Source organism: Schistocerca gregaria, unplaced genomic scaffold (assembly GCF_023897955.1).
Source record: "Schistocerca gregaria isolate iqSchGreg1 unplaced genomic scaffold, iqSchGreg1.2 ptg000238l, whole genome shotgun sequence".
Classification (NCBI taxonomy): Eukaryota; Metazoa; Arthropoda; class Insecta; order Orthoptera; family Acrididae; genus Schistocerca; species Schistocerca gregaria.
This window is the reverse complement of record NW_026061750.1, coordinates 813,143-829,258: the sequence shown is the minus strand read 5'-3', so window position 1 is coordinate 829,258 and position 16,116 is coordinate 813,143.

Here is a 16,116-nt window from a genome sequence, read left to right as displayed (position 1 = left end):
GCTCTTCTCTCTGAAACGGTTGTACTTATCGCCTGCAAAGCTATGTCGCGTGATGCGGTATGCGGAGACACTAAAAGCACCATAGTAGAACACAGATGAAGCTTCTAAGTTGATGTAATAGCCAGTAAGAAGTAGTACAATTCAAGTTTTAGGTATCGATTATTGACTTTTTAGCTGGCTTTGGTGCCTTGGACATGAGCTAGGACCTTAAGATTCTGCATGAATGGAGAACTAGCAGCCGAGTTGCAAGGGAGAATGTGAAAAGTATTCATATGTAGTAAAAACCTGAGAAATCCGTCCGTTTTCGTCATTTGTTATCGAATCGACTTAAAGCCAGATCGTCATATTGGCCGCTCTTCTCTCTGAAACGGTTGTACTTATCGTCTTCAAAGCTATGTCGCGTGCTGCGGTATGCGGAGACACTAAAAGCACCATAGTAGAACACAGATGAAGCTTCTAAGTTGATGTAATAGCCAGTAAGAAGTAGTACAATTCAAGTTTTAGGTATCGATTATTGATTTTTTAGCTGGCTCTTATGCCTTGGACATGAGGTAGGACCTTAAGATTCTGCATCAAAATGAGGACTAGCAGCCGAGTTGCACGGGACAATGTGAAAAGTGTTCATATGTAGTAAAAACCTGAGAAATCCGTCCGTTTTCGTCATTTGTTATCGAATCGACTTAAAGCCAGATCGTCATATTGGCCGCTCTTCTCTCTGAAACGGTTGTACTTATCGTCTTCATAGCTATGTCGCGTGCTGCGGTATGCGGAGACACTAAAAGCACCATAGTACAACACAGATGAAGCTTCTAAGTTGATGTAATAGCCAGTAAGAAGTAGGACAATTCAAGTATTAGGTATCGATTATTGACTTTTTAGCTGGCTTTGGTGCCTTGGACATGAGCTAGGACCTTAAGATTCTGCATGAATGGAGGACTAGCAGCCGAGTTGCAAGGGAGAATGTGAAAAGTATTCATATGTAGTAAAAACCTGAGAAATCCGTCCGTTTTCGTCATTTGTTATCGAATCGACTTAAAGCCAGATCGTCACATTGGCCGCTCTTCTCTCTGAAACAGTTGTACTTATCGTCTGCAGAGCTATGTCGCGTGCTGCGGTATGCGGAGACACTAAAAGCACCATAGTAGAACACAGATGAAGCTTCTAAGTTGATGTAATAGCCAGTAAGATGTAGTACAATTCAAGTTTTAGGTATCGATTATTGACTTTTTAGCTGGCTTTGGTGCCTTGGACATGAGCTAGGACCTTAAGATTCTGCATCAAAATGAGGACTAGCAGCCGAGTTGCACGGGACAATGTGAAAAGTGTTCATATGTAGTACAAACCTGAGAAATCCGTCCGTTTTCGTCATTTGTTATCGAATCGACTTAAAGCCAGATCGTCACATTTGCCGCTCTTCTCTCTGAAACGGTTGTACTTATCGTCTGCAAAGCTATGTCGCGTGCTGCGGTATGCCGTGGCACTAAAAGCACCATAGTAGAACACATATGAAGCTTCTAAGATGATGTAATAGCCAGTAAGAAGTTGTACAATTCAAGTTTTAGGTTTTGATTATTGACTTTTTAGCTGGCTTTGGTGCCTTGGACATGAGCTAGGACCTTAAGATTCTTCATGAAAGGAGGAGTAGCAGCCGAGTTGCACGGCAGAATGTGAAAAGTGTTCATATGTAGTAAAAACTTGAGAAATCCGTCCGTTTTCGTCATTTGTTATCGAATCGAATTAAAGCCAGATCGTCACATTGGCAGCTCTTCTCTCTGAAACGGTTGTACTTATCGCCTGCAAAGCTATGTCGCGTGATGCGGTATGCGGAGACACTAAAAGCACCATAGTAGAACACAGATGAAGCTTCTAAGCTGATGTAATAGCCAGTAAGAAGTAGTACAATTCAAGTTTTAAGTATCGATTATTGACTTTTAGCTGGCTTTGGTGCCTTGGACATGAGCTAGGACCTTAAGATTCTGCATGAATGGAGGACTAGCAGCCGAGTTGCAAGGGAGAATGTGAAAAGTATTCATATGTAGTAAAAACCTGAGAAATCCGTCCGTTTTCGTCATTTGTTATCGAATCGACTTAAAGCCAGATCGTCACATTGGCCGCTCTTCTCTCTGAAACGGTTGTACTTATCGTCTGCAATGCTATGACGTGTGCTGCGGTATGCGGAGACACTAAAACCACCATAGTAAAACACAGATGAAGCATCTAATTAAATGTAATGGCCTGTAAGAAGTAGTACAATTCAAGTTTTAGGTATCGATTATGGACTTTTTAGCTGGCTTTGGCGGCTTGGACATGAGCTAGGACCTTAAGATTCTGCATGAAAGGAGGACTAGCAGCCGAGTTGCACGGGAGAGTGTGAAAAGTGTTCATTTGCAGTAAAAACCCGAAAAATCCGTCCGTTTTCGTCATTTGTTATCGAATCGACTTAAAGCCAGATCGTCACATTGGCCGCTCTTCTCTCTGAAACGATTGTACTTATCGTCTGCAAAGCTATGTCGCGTGCTGCGGTATGCGGAAGCACTAAAAGCACCATAGTAGAACACAGATGAAGCTTCTATGATGATGTAATAGCCAGTGAGAAGTAGTACAATTCAAGTTTTAGGTATCGATTATTGACTTTATAGCTGGCTTTGGTGCCTTGGACATGAGCTAGGACCTTAAGATTCTGCATGAAAGGAGGACTAGCAGCCGCGTTGGATGGGAGAATGTGAAAAGTGTTCATATGTAGTAAAAACCTGAGAAATCCGTCCGTTTTCGTCATTTGTTATCGAATCGACTTAAAGCCAGATCGTCACATTGGCCGCTCTTTTCTCTGAACCGGTTGTACTTATCGCCTGCAAAGCTATGTCGCGTGATGCGGTATGCGGAGACACTAAAAGCACCATAGTAGAACACAGATGAAGCTTCTAAGTTGATGTAATAGCCAGTAAGAAGTAGTACAATTCAAGTTTTAGGTATCGTTTATTGACTTTTTAGCTGGCTTTGGTGCCTTGGACATGAGCTAGGACCTTAAGATTCTGCATTAAAGGAGGACTAGCAGCCGAGTTGCACGGGAGAATGTGAAAAGTATTCATATGTAGTAAAAACCTGAGAAATCCGTCCGTTTTCGTCATTTGTTATCGAATCGACTTAAAGCCAGATCGTCACATTGGCCGCTCTTCTCTCTGAAACGGTTGTACTTATCGTCTTCAAAGCTATGTCGCGTGCTGCGGTATGCGGAGACACTAAAAGCACCATAGTAGAACACAGATGAAGCTTCTAAGTTGATGTAATAGCCAGTAAGAAGTAGTACAATTCAAGTTTTAGGTACCGATTATTGATTATTTAGCTTTCTTTGGTGCCTTGGACATGAGCTACGACCTTAAGATTCTGCATAAAAAGGAGGACTAGCAGCCGAGTTGCACGGGACAATGTGAAAAGTGTTCATATGTAGTAAAAACCTGAGAAATCCGTCCGTTTTCGTCATTTGTTATCGAATCGACTTAAAGCCAGATCGTCACATTGGCCGCTCGTCTGTCTGAAACGGTTGTACTTATCGTCTGCAGAGCTATGTCGCGTGCTGCGGTATGCGGAGACACTAAAAGCACCATAGTAGAACACAGATGAAGCTTCTAAGTTGATGTGATAGCCAGTAAGAAGTAGTACAATTCAAGTATTAGGTATCGATTATTGACTTTTTAGCTGGCTTTGGTGCCTTGGACATGAGCTAGGACCTTAAGATTCTGCATGAATGGAGGACTAGCAGCCGAGTTGCAAGGGAGAATGTGAAAAGTATTCATATGTAGTAAAAACCTGAGAAATCCGTCCGTTTTCGTCATTTGTTATCGAATCGACTTAAAGCCAGATCGTCACATTGGCCGCTCTTCTCTCTGAAACAGTTGTACTTATCGTCTGCAGAGCTATGTCGCGTGCTGCGGTATGCGGAGACACTAAAAGCACCATAGTAGAACACAGATGAAGCTTCTAAGTTGATGTAATAGCCAGTAAGATGTAGTACAATTCAAGTTTTAGGTATCGATTATTGACTTTTTAGCTGGCTTTGGTGCCTTGGACATGAGCTAGGACCTTAAGATTCTGCATCAAAATGAGGACTAGCAGCCGAGTTGCACGGGACAATGTGAAAAGTGTTCATATGTAGTACAAACCTGAGAAATCCGTCCGTTTTCGTCATTTGTTATCGAATCGACTTAAAGCCAGATCGTCACATTTGCCGCTCTTCTCTCTGAAACGGTTGTACTTATCGTCTGCAAAGCTATGTCGCGTGCTGCGGTATGCCGTGGCACTAAAAGCACCATAGTAGAACACATATGAAGCTTCTAAGATGATGTAATAGCCAGTAAGAAGTTGTACAATTCAAGTTTTAGGTTTTGATTATTGACTTTTTAGCTGGCTTTGGTGCCTTGGACATGAGCTAGGACCTTAAGATTCTTCATGAAAGGAGGAGTAGCAGCCGAGTTGCACGGCAGAATGTGAAAAGTGTTCATATGTAGTAAAAACTTGAGAAATCCGTCCGTTTTCGTCATTTGTTATCGAATCGAATTAAAGCCAGATCGTCACATTGGCAGCTCTTCTCTCTGAAACGGTTGTACTTATCGCCTGCAAAGCTATGTCGCGTGATGCGGTATGCGGAGACACTAAAAGCACCATAGTAGAACACAGATGAAGCTTCTAAGCTGATGTAATAGCCAGTAAGAAGTAGTACAATTCAAGTTTTAAGTATCGATTATTGACTTTTAGCTGGCTTTGGTGCCTTGGACATGAGCTAGGACCTTAAGATTCTGCATGAATGGAGGACTAGCAGCCGAGTTGCAAGGGAGAATGTGAAAAGTATTCATATGTAGTAAAAACCTGAGAAATCCGTCCGTTTTCGTCATTTGTTATCGAATCGACTTAAAGCCAGATCGTCACATTGGCCGCTCTTCTCTCTGAAACGGTTGTACTTATCGTCTGCAATGCTATGACGTGTGCTGCGGTATGCGGAGACACTAAAACCACCATAGTAAAACACAGATGAAGCATCTAATTAAATGTAATAGCCTGTAAGAAGTAGTACAATTCAAGTTTTAGGTATCGATTATGGACTTTTTAGCTGGCTTTGGCGGCTTGGACATGAGCTAGGACCTTAAGATTCTGCATGAAAGGAGGACTAGCAGCCGAGTTGCACGGGAGAGTGTGAAAAGTGTTCATTTGCAGTAAAAACCCGAAAAATCCGTCCGTTTTCGTCATTTGTTATCGAATCGACTTAAAGCCAGATCGTCACATTGGCCGCTCTTCTCTCTGAAACGATTGTACTTATCGTCTGCAAAGCTATGTCGCGTGCTGCGGTATGCGGAAGCACTAAAAGCACCATAGTAGAACACAGATGAAGCTTCTATGATGATGTAATAGCCAGTGAGAAGTAGTACAATTCAAGTTTTAGGTATCGATTATTGACTTTATAGCTGGCTTTGGTGCCTTGGACATGAGCTAGGACCTTAAGATTCTGCATGAAAGGAGGACTAGCAGCCGCGTTGGATGGGAGAATGTGAAAAGTGTTCATATGTAGTAAAAACCTGAGAAATCCGTCCGTTTTCGTCATTTGTTATCGAATCGACTTAAAGCCAGATCGTCACATTGGCCGCTCTTTTCTCTGAACCGGTTGTACTTATCGCCTGCAAAGCTATGTCGCGTGATGCGGTATGCGGAGACACTAAAAGCACCATAGTAGAACACAGATGAAGCTTCTAAGTTGATGTAATAGCCAGTAAGAAGTAGTACAATTCAAGTTCTAGGTATCGTTTATTGACTTTTTAGCTGGCTTTGGTGCCTTGGACATGAGCTAGGACCTTAAGATTCTGCATTAAAGGAGGACTAGCAGCCGAGTTGCACGGGAGAATGTGAAAAGTATTCATATGTAGTAAAAACCTGAGAAATCCGTCCGTTTTCGTCATTTGTTATCGAATCGACTTAAAGCCAGATCGTCACATTGGCCGCTCTTCTCTCTGAAACGGTTGTACTTATCGTCTTCAAAGCTATGTCGCGTGCTGCGGTATGCGGAGACACTAAAAGCACCATAGTAGAACACAGATGAAGCTTCTAAGTTGATGTAATAGCCAGTAAGAAGTAGTACAATTCAAGTTTTAGGTACCGATTATTGATTATTTAGCTTTCTTTGGTGCCTTGGACATGAGCTACGACCTTAAGATTCTGCATAAAAAGGAGGACTAGCAGCCGAGTTGCACGGGACAATGTGAAAAGTGTTCATATGTAGTAAAAACCTGAGAAATCCGTCCGTTTTCGTCATTTGTTATCGAATCGACTTAAAGCCAGATCGTCACATTGGCCGCTCGTCTGTCTGAAACGGTTGTACTTATCGTCTGCAGAGCTATGTCGCGTGCTGCGGTATGCGGAGACACTAAAAGCACCATAGTAGAACACAGATGAAGCTTCTAAGTTGATGTGATAGCCAGTAAGAAGTAGTACAATTCCAGTTTTAGGTATCGATTATTGACTTTTTAGCTGGCTTTGGTGCCTTGGACATGAGCTAGGACCTTAAGATTCTGCATGAAAGGAGGACTAGCAGCCGCGTTGGATAGGAGAATGTGAAAAGTGTTCAAATGTAGAAAAAACCTGAGAAATCCGTCCGTTTTCGTCATTTGTTATCGAATCGACTTAAAGCCAGATCGTCACATTGGCCGCTCTTCTCTCTGAAACGGTTGTACTTATCGTCTGCAAAGCTATGTCGCGTGCTGCGGTATGCGGAGACACTAAAAGCACCATAGTAGAACACAGATGAAGCTTCTAAGTTGATGTAATAGCCAGTAAGAAGTAGTACAATTCAAGTATTAGGTATCGATTATTGACTTTTTAGCTGGCTTTGGTGCCTTGGACATGAGCTAGGACCTTAAGATTCTGCATGAATGGAGGACTAGCAGCCGAGTTGCAAGGGAGAATGTGAAAAGTATTCGTATGTAGTAAAAACCTGAGAAATCCGTCCGTTTTCGTCATTTGTTATCGAATCGACTTAAAGCCAGATCGTCACATTGGCCGCTCTTCTCTCTGAAACGGTTGTACATATCGTCTTCAAAGCTATGTCGCGTGCTGCGGTATGCGGAGACACTAAAAGCACCATAGTAGAACACAGATGAAGCTTCTAAGTTGATGTAATAGCCAGTAAGATGTAGTACAATTCAAGTTTTAGGTATCGATTATTGACTTTTTAGCTGGGTTTGGTGCCTTGGACATGAGCTAGGACCTTAAGATTCTGCATCAAAATGAGGACTAGCAGCCGCGTTGGATGGGAGAATGTGAAAAGTGTTCATATGTAGTAAATACTTGAGAAATCCGTCCGTTTTCGTCATTTGTTATCGAATCGACTTAAAGCCAGATCGTCACATTGGCAGCTCTTCTCTCTGAAACGGTTGTACTTATCGTCTGCAAAGCTATGTCGCGTGCTGCGGTATGCGGAAGCACTAAAAGCACCATAGTAGAACACAGATGAAGCTTCTAAGTTGATGTAATAGCCAGTAAGAAGTAGTACAATTCAAGTTTTAGGTATCGATTATTGACTTTTTAGCTGGCTTTGGTGCCTTGGACATGAGCTAGGACCTTAAGATTCTGCATGAATGGAGGACTAGCAGCCGAGTTGCAAGGGAGAATGTGAAAAGTATTCATATGTAGTAAAAACCTGAGAAATCCGTCCGTTTTCGGCATTTGTTATCGAATCGACTTTAAGCCAGATCGTCACATTGGCCGCTCTTCTCTCTGAAACGGTTGTACTTATCGTCTTCAAAGCTATGTCGCGTGCTGCGGTATGCGGAGACACTAAAAGCACCATAGTAGAACACAGATGAAGCTTCTAAGTTGATGTAATAGCCAGTAAGAAGTAGTACAATTCAAGTTTTAGGTATCGATTATCGATTTTTTAGCTGGCTTTGATGCCTTGGACATGAGCTAGGACCTTAACATTCTGCATCAAAATGAGGACTAGCAGCCGAGTTGCACGGGACAATGTGGAAAGTGTTCATATGTAGTAAAAACCTGAGAAATCCGTCCGTTTTCGTCATTTGTTATCGAATCGACTTAAAGCCAGATCGTCACATTGGCCGCTCTTCTCTCTGAAACGATTGTACTTATCGTCTGCAAAGCTATGTCGCGTGCTGCGGTATGCGGAAGCACTAAAAGCACCATAGTAGAACACAGATGAAGCTTCTAAGTTGATGTAATAGCCAGTAAGAAGTAGTACAATTCAAGTTTTAGGTACCGATTATTGATTTTTTAGCTCTCTTTGGTGCCTTGGACATGAGCTACGACCTTAAGATTCTGCATAAAAAGGAGGACTAGCAGCCGAGTTGCACAGGACAATGAAAAGTGTTCATATGTAGTAAAACCCTAAGGAATCTGTCCGTTTTCGTCATTTGTTATCGAATCGACTTAAAGCCAGATCGTCACATTGGCCGCTCTTCTCTCTGAAACGGTTGTACTTATCGCCTGCAAAGCTATGTCGCGTGATGCGGTATGCGGAGACACTAAAAGCACCATAGTAGAACACAGATGAAGCTTCTAAGCTGATGTAATAGCCAGTAAGAAGTAGTACAATTCAAGTTTTAAGTATCGATTATTGACTTTTAGCTGGCTTTGGTGCCTTGGACATGAGCTAGGACCTTAAGATTCTGCATGAATGGAGGACTAGCAGCCGAGTTGCAAGGGAGAATGTGAAAAGTATTCATATGTAGTAAAAACCTGAGAAATCCGTCCGTTTTCGTCATTTGTTATCGAATCGACTTAAAGCCAGATCGTCACATTGGCCGCTCTTCTCTCTGAAACGGTTGTACTTATCGTCTGCAATGCTATGACGTGTGCTGCGGTATGCGGAGACACTAAAACCACCATAGTAAAACACAGATGAAGCATCTAATTAAATGTAATAGCCTGTAAGAAGTAGTACAATTCAAGTTTTAGGTATCGATTATGGACTTTTTAGCTGGCTTTGGCGGCTTGGACATGAGCTAGGACCTTAAGATTCTGCATGAAAGGAGGACTAGCAGCCGAGTTGCACGGGAGAGTGTGAAAAGTGTTCATTTGCAGTAAAAACCCGAAAAATCCGTCCGTTTTCGTCATTTGTTATCGAATCGACTTAAAGCCAGATCGTCACATTGGCCGCTCTTCTCTCTGAAACGATTGTACTTATCGTCTGCAAAGCTATGTCGCGTGCTGCGGTATGCGGAAGCACTAAAAGCACCATAGTAGAACACAGATGAAGCTTCTATGATGATGTAATAGCCAGTGAGAAGTAGTACAATTCAAGTTTTAGGTATCGATTATTGACTTTATAGCTGGCTTTGGTGCCTTGGACATGAGCTAGGACCTTAAGATTCTGCATGAAAGGAGGACTAGCAGCCGCGTTGGATGGGAGAATGTGAAAAGTGTTCATATGTAGTAAAAACCTGAGAAATCCGTCCGTTTTCGTCATTTGTTATCGAATCGACTTAAAGCCAGATCGTCACATTGGCCGCTCTTTTCTCTGAACCGGTTGTACTTATCGCCTGCAAAGCTATGTCGCGTGATGCGGTATGCGGAGACACTAAAAGCACCATAGTAGAACACAGATGAAGCTTCTAAGTTGATGTAATAGCCAGTAAGAAGTAGTACAATTCAAGTTTTAGGTATCGTTTATTGACTTTTTAGCTGGCTTTGGTGCCTTGGACATGAGCTAGGACCTTAAGATTCTGCATTAAAGGAGGACTAGCAGCCGAGTTGCACGGGAGAATGTGAAAAGTATTCATATGTAGTAAAAACCTGAGAAATCCGTCCGTTTTCGTCATTTGTTATCGAATCGACTTAAAGCCAGATCGTCACATTGGCCGCTCTTCTCTCTGAAACGGTTGTACTTATCGTCTTCAAAGCTATGTCGCGTGCTGCGGTATGCGGAGACACTAAAAGCACCATAGTAGAACACAGATGAAGCTTCTAAGTTGATGTAATAGCCAGTAAGAAGTAGTACAATTCAAGTTTTAGGTACCGATTATTGATTATTTAGCTTTCTTTGGTGCCTTGGACATGAGCTACGACCTTAAGATTCTGCATAAAAAGGAGGACTAGCAGCCGAGTTGCACGGGACAATGTGAAAAGTGTTCATATGTAGTAAAAACCTGAGAAATCCGTCCGTTTTCGTCATTTGTTATCGAATCGACTTAAAGCCAGATCGTCACATTGGCCGCTCGTCTGTCTGAAACGGTTGTACTTATCGTCTGCAGAGCTATGTCGCGTGCTGCGGTATGCGGAGACACTAAAAGCACCATAGCAGAACACAGATGAAGCTTCTAAGTTGATGTGATAGCCAGTAAGAAGTAGTACAATTCCAGTTTTAGGTATCGATTATTGACTTTTTAGCTGGCTTTGGTGCCTTGGACATGAGCTAGGACCTTAAGATTCTGCATGAAAGGAGGACTAGCAGCCGCGTTGGATAGGAGAATGTGAAAAGTGTTCAAATGTAGAAAAAACCTGAGAAATCCGTCCGTTTTCGTCATTTGTTATCGAATCGACTTAAAGCCAGATCGTCACATTGGCCGCTCTTCTCTCTGAAACGGTTGTACTTATCGTCTGCAAAGCTATGTCGCGTGCTGCGGTATGCGGAGACACTAAAAGCACCATAGTAGAACACAGATGAAGCTTCTAAGTTGATGTAATAGCCAGTAAGAAGTAGTACAATTCAAGTATTAGGTATCGATTATTGACTTTTTAGCTGGCTTTGGTGCCTTGGACATGAGCTAGGACCTTAAGATTCTGCATGAATGGAGGACTAGCAGCCGAGTTGCAAGGGAGAATGTGAAAAGTATTCATACGTAGTAAAAACCTGAGAAATCCGTCCGTTTTCGTCATTTGTTATCGAATCGACTTAAAGCCAGATCGTCACATTGGCCGCTCTTCTCTCTGAAACGGTTGTACATATCGTCTTCAAAGCTATGTCGCGTTCTGCGGTATGCGGAGACACTAAAAGCACCATAGTAGAACACAGATGAAGCTTCTAAGTTGATGTAATAGCCAGTAAGAAGTAGTACAATTCAAGTTTTAGGTATCGATTATTGATTTTTTAGCTGGGTTTGGTGCCTTGGACATGAGCTAGGACCTTAACATTCTGCATCAAAATGAGGACTAGCAGCCGAGTTGCACGGGACAATGTGAAAAGTGTTCATATGTAGTAAAAACCTGAGAAATCCGTCCGTTTTCGTCATTTGTTATCGAATCGACTTAAAGCCAGATCGTCACATTGGCCGCTCTTCTCTCTGAAACGATTGTACTTATCGTCTGCAAAGCTATGTCGCGTGCTGCGGTATGCGGAAGCACTAAAAGCACCATAGTAGAACACAGATGAAGCTTCTAAGTTGATGTAATAGCCAGTAAGAAGTAGTACAATTCAAGTTTTAGGTACCGATTATTGATTTTTTAGCTCTCTTTGGTGCCTTGGACATGAGCTACGACCTTAAGATTCTGCATAAAAAGGAGGACTAGCAGCCGAGTTGCACGGGACAATGAAAAGTGTTCATATGTAGTAAAAACCTAAGGAATCTGTCCGTTTTCGTCATTTGTTATCGAATCGACTTAAAGCCAGATCGTCACATTGGCCGCTCTTCTGTCTGAAACGGTTGTACTTATCGTCTGCAGAGCTATGTCGCGTGCTGCGGTATGCGGAGACACTAAAAGCACCATAGTAGAACACAGATGGAGCTTCTAAGTTGATGTGATAGCCAGTAAGAAGTAGTACAATTCCAGTCTTAGGTTTTGATTATTGACTTTTTAGCTGGCTTTGGTGCCTTGGACATGAGCTGGGACCTTAAGATTCTGCATGAAAGGACGACTAGCTGCCGAGTTGCACGGGAGAATGTGAAAAGTGTTCATATGTAGTAAAAACCTGAGAAATCCGTCCGTTTTCGTCATTTGTTATCGAATCGACTTAAAGCCAGATCGTCACATTGGCCGCTCTTTTCTCTGAACCGGTTGTACTTATCGCCTGCAAAGCTATGTCGCGTGATGCGGTATGCGGAGACACTAAAAGCACCATAGTAGAACACAGATGAAGCTTCTAAGTTGATGTAATAGCCAGTAAGAAGTAGTACAATTCAAGTTTTAGGTATCGTTTATTGACTTTTTAGCTGGCTTTGGTGCCTTGGACATGAGCTAGGACCTTAAGATTCTGCATTAAAGGAGGACTAGCAGCCGAGTTGCACGGGAGAATGTGAAAAGTATTCATATGTAGTAAAAACCTGAGAAATCCGTCCGTTTTCGTCATTTGTTATCGAATCGACTTAAAGCCAGATCGTCACATTGGCCGCTCTTCTCTCTGAATCGGTTGTATTTATCGTCTGCAAAGCTATGTCGCGTGCTGCGGTATGCGGAGACACTAAAAGCACCATAGTAGAATACAGATGAAGCTTCTATGATGATGTAATAGCCAGTAAGAAGTAGTACAATTCAAGTTTTAGGTATCGATTATTGACTTTTTAGCTGGCTTTGGTGCCTTGGACATGAGCTAGGACCTTAAGATTCTGCATGAAAGGAGGACTAGCAGCCGCGTTGGATAGGAGAATGTGAAAAGTGTTCAAATGTAGTAAAAACCTGAGAAATCCGTCCGTTTTCGTCATTTGTTATCGAATCGACTTAAAGCCAGATCGTCACATTGGCCGCTCTTCTCTCTGAAACGGTTGTACTTATCGTCTGCAAAGCTATGTCGCGTGCTGCGGTATGCGGAGACACTAAAAGCACCATAGTAGAACACAGATGAAGCTTCTAAGTTGATGTAATAGCCAGTAAGAAGTAGTACAATTCAAGTATTAGGTATCGATTATTGACTTTTTAGCTGGCTTTGGTGCCTTGGACATGAGCTAGGACCTTAAGATTCTGCATGAATGGAGGACTAGCAGCCGAGTTTCAAGGGAGAATGTGAAAAGTGTTCATATGTAGTAAAAACCTGAGAAATCCGTCCGTTTTCGTCATTTGTTATCGAATCGACTTAAAGCCAGATCGTCACATTGGCCGCTCGTCTGTCTGAAACGGTTGTACTTATCGTCTGCAGAGCTATGTCGCGTGCTGCGGTATGCGGAGACACTAAAAGCACCATAGCAGAACACAGATGAAGCTTCTAAGTTGATGTGATAGCCAGTAAGAAGTAGTACAATTCCAGTTTTAGGTATCGATTATTGACTTTTTAGCTGGCTTTGGTGCCTTGGACATGAGCTAGGACCTTAAGATTCTGCATGAAAGGAGGACTAGCAGCCGCGTTGGATAGGAGAATGTGAAAAGTGTTCAAATGTAGTAAAAACCTGAGAAATCCGTCCGTTTTCGTCATTTGTTATCGAATCGACTTAAAGCCAGATCGTCACATTGGCCGCTCTTCTCTCTGAAACGGTTGTACTTATCGTCTGCAAAGCTATGTCGCGTGCTGCGGTATGCGGAGACACTAAAAGCACCATAGTAGAACACAGATGAAGCTTCTAAGTTGATGTAATAGCCAGTAAGAAGTAGTACAATTCAAGTTTTAGGTACCGATTATTGATTATTTAGCTTTCTTTGGTGCCTTGGACATGAGCTACGACCTTAAGATTCTGCATAAAAAGGAGGACTAGCAGCCGAGTTGCACGGGACAATGTGAAAAGTGTTCATATGTAGTAAAAACCTGAGAAATCCGTCCGTTTTCGTCATTTGTTATCGAATCGACTTAAAGCCAGATCGTCACATTGGCCGCTCGTCTGTCTGAAACGGTTGTACTTATCGTCTGCAGAGCTATGTCGCGTGCTGCGGTATGCGGAGACACTAAAAGCACCATAGCAGAACACAGATGAAGCTTCTAAGTTGATGTGATAGCCAGTAAGAAGTAGTACAATTCCAGTTTTAGGTATCGATTATTGACTTTTTAGCTGGCTTTGGTGCCTTGGACATGAGCTAGGACCTTAAGATTCTGCATGAAAGGAGGACTAGCAGCCGCGTTGGATAGGAGAAAGTGAAAAGTGTTCAAATGTAGAAAAAACCTGAGAAATCCGTCCGTTTTCGTCATTTGTTATCGAATCGACTTAAAGCCAGATCGTCACATTGGCCGCTCTTCTCTCTGAAACGGTTGTACTTATCGTCTGCAAAGCTATGTCGCGTGCTGCGGTATGCGGAGACACTAAAAGCACCATAGTAGAACACAGATGAAGCTTCTAAGTTGATGTAATAGCCAGTAAGAAGTAGTACAATTCAAGTATTAGGTATCGATTATTGACTTTTTAGCTGGCTTTGGAGCCTTGGACATGAGCTAGGACCTTAAGATTCTGCATGAATGGAGGACTAGCAGCCGAGTTGCAAGGGAGAATGTGAAAAGTATTCATATGTAGTAAAAACCTGAGAAATCCGTCCGTTTTCGTAATTTGTTATCGAATCGACTTAAAGCCAGATCGTCACATTGGCCGCTCTTCTCTCTGAAACGGTTGTACATATCGTCTTCAAAGCTATGTCGCGTGCTGCGGTATGCGGAGACACTAAAAGCACCATAGTAGAACACAGATGAAGCTTCTAAGTTGATGTAATAGCCAGTAAGATGTAGTACAATTCAAGTTTTAGGTATCGATTATTGATTTTTTAGCTGGGTTTGGTGCCTTGGACATGAGCTAGGACCTTAAGATTCTGCATCAAAATGAGGACTAGCAGCCGCGTTGGATAGGAGAAAGTGAAAAGTGTTCAAATGTAGAAAAAACCTGAGAAATCCGTCCGTTTTCGTCATTTGTTATCGAATCGACTTAAAGCCAGATCGTCACATTGGCCGCTCTTCTCTCTGAAACGGTTGTACATATCGTCTTCAAAGCTATGTCGCGTGCTGCGGTATGCGGAGACACTAAAAGCACCATAGTAGAACACAGATGGAGCTTCTAAGTTGATGTGATAGCCAGTAAGAAGTAGTACAATTCCTGTCTTAGGTTTTGATTATTGACTTTTTAGCTGGCTTTGGTGCCTTGGACATGAGCTGGGACCTTAAGATTCTGCATGAAAGGACGACTAGCTGCCGAGTTGCACGGGAGAATGTGAAAAGTGTTCATATGTAGTAAAAACCTGAGAAATCCGTCCGTTTTCGTCATTTGTTATCGAATCGACTTAAAGCCAGATCGTCACATTGGCCGCTCTTCTCTCTGAAACGGTTGTATTTATCGTCTGCAAAGCTATGTCGCGTGCTGCGGTATGCGGAGACACTAAAAGCACCATAGTAGAATACAGATGAAGCTTCTATGATGATGTAATAGCCAGTAAGAAGTAGTACAATTCAAGTTTTAGGTATCGATTATTGACTTTTTAGCTGGCTTTGGTGCCTTGGACATGAGCTAGGACCTTAAGATTCTGCATGAAAGGAGGACTAGCAGCCGCGTTGGATAGGAGAATGTGAAAAGTGTTCAAATGTAGTAAAAACCTGAGAAATCCGTCCGTTTTCGTCATTTGTTATCGAATCGACTTAAAGCCAGATCGTCACATTGGCCGCTCTTCTCTCTGAAACGGTTGTACTTATCGTCTGCAAAGCTATGTCGCGTGCTGCGGTATGCGGAGACACTAAAAGCACCATAGTAGAACACAGATGAAGCTTCTAAGTTGGTGTAATAGCCAGTAAGAAGTAGTACAATTCAAGTATTAGGTATCGATTATTGACTTTTTAGCTGGCTTTGGTGCCTTGGACATGAGCTAGGACCTTAAGATTCTGCATGAATGGAGGACTAGCAGCCGAGTTGCAAGGGAGAATGTGAAAAGTGTTCATATGTAGTAAAAACCTGAGAAATCCGTCCGTTTTCGTCATTTGTTATCGAATCGACTTAAAGCCAGATCGTCACATTGGCCGCTCGTCTGTCTGAAACGGTTGTACTTATCGTCTGCAGAGCTATGTCGCGTGCTGCGGTATGCGGAGACACTAAAAGCACCATAGCAGAACACAGATGAAGCTTCTAAGTTGATGTGATAGCCAGTAAGAAGTAGTACAATTCCAGTTTTAGGTATCGATTATTGACTTTTTAGCTGGCTTTGGTGCCTTGGACATGAGCTAGGACCTTAAGATTCTGCATGAAAGGAGGACTAGCAGCCGCGTTGGATAGGAGAATGTGAAAAGTGTTC